General features: G+C 52.0%; 1 protein-coding gene across 1 annotated transcript in view; it reads left to right on the forward strand.

Annotated features, from left to right (window-relative positions):
* ETH_00040315 (uncharacterized protein) overlaps positions 1-296 on the forward strand; it is a gene marked incomplete at both ends in the record, with an annotated part of 2,494 nt that overhangs the window by 1,764 nt on the left and 434 nt on the right. The gene's annotated exons all lie outside the window — the stretch shown is intronic.

A 296-nucleotide genomic window follows, 5' to 3' on the forward strand; every position in this document is an offset into this window, starting at 1 on the left:
CACCTCGCCAAAACCAGTTTTTCCCTTTTCTCCAAGTTGGACATAAACCTCCCCTGGCCCTTGGGAAGGGCCCAGGGAAAAACTCATTCTAGGGTTGAGGGTTTAGGGTTTAGGGTTTAGGGTTTAGGGTTTGGGGTTTGGAGTTTGGGGGTTGAGGGTTGGGGTTCAGGGGTCTGGAAGCAGAGGGCGGCAATAAGCAGCTCATAACAAATGCGTGCGAGAGCACTGGCAGAAGTAGGGTTTAGGGTTTAGGGTTTAGGGTCTAGGGTTTAGGGTCTAGGGTTTAGGGTCTAGGG

The sequence above is a fragment of the Eimeria tenella genome, genomic scaffold (genome assembly GCF_000499545.2).
Source record: "Eimeria tenella Houghton genomic scaffold, Eth_scaff2167, whole genome shotgun sequence".
NCBI classification, from domain to species: Eukaryota; Apicomplexa; class Conoidasida; order Eucoccidiorida; family Eimeriidae; genus Eimeria; species Eimeria tenella.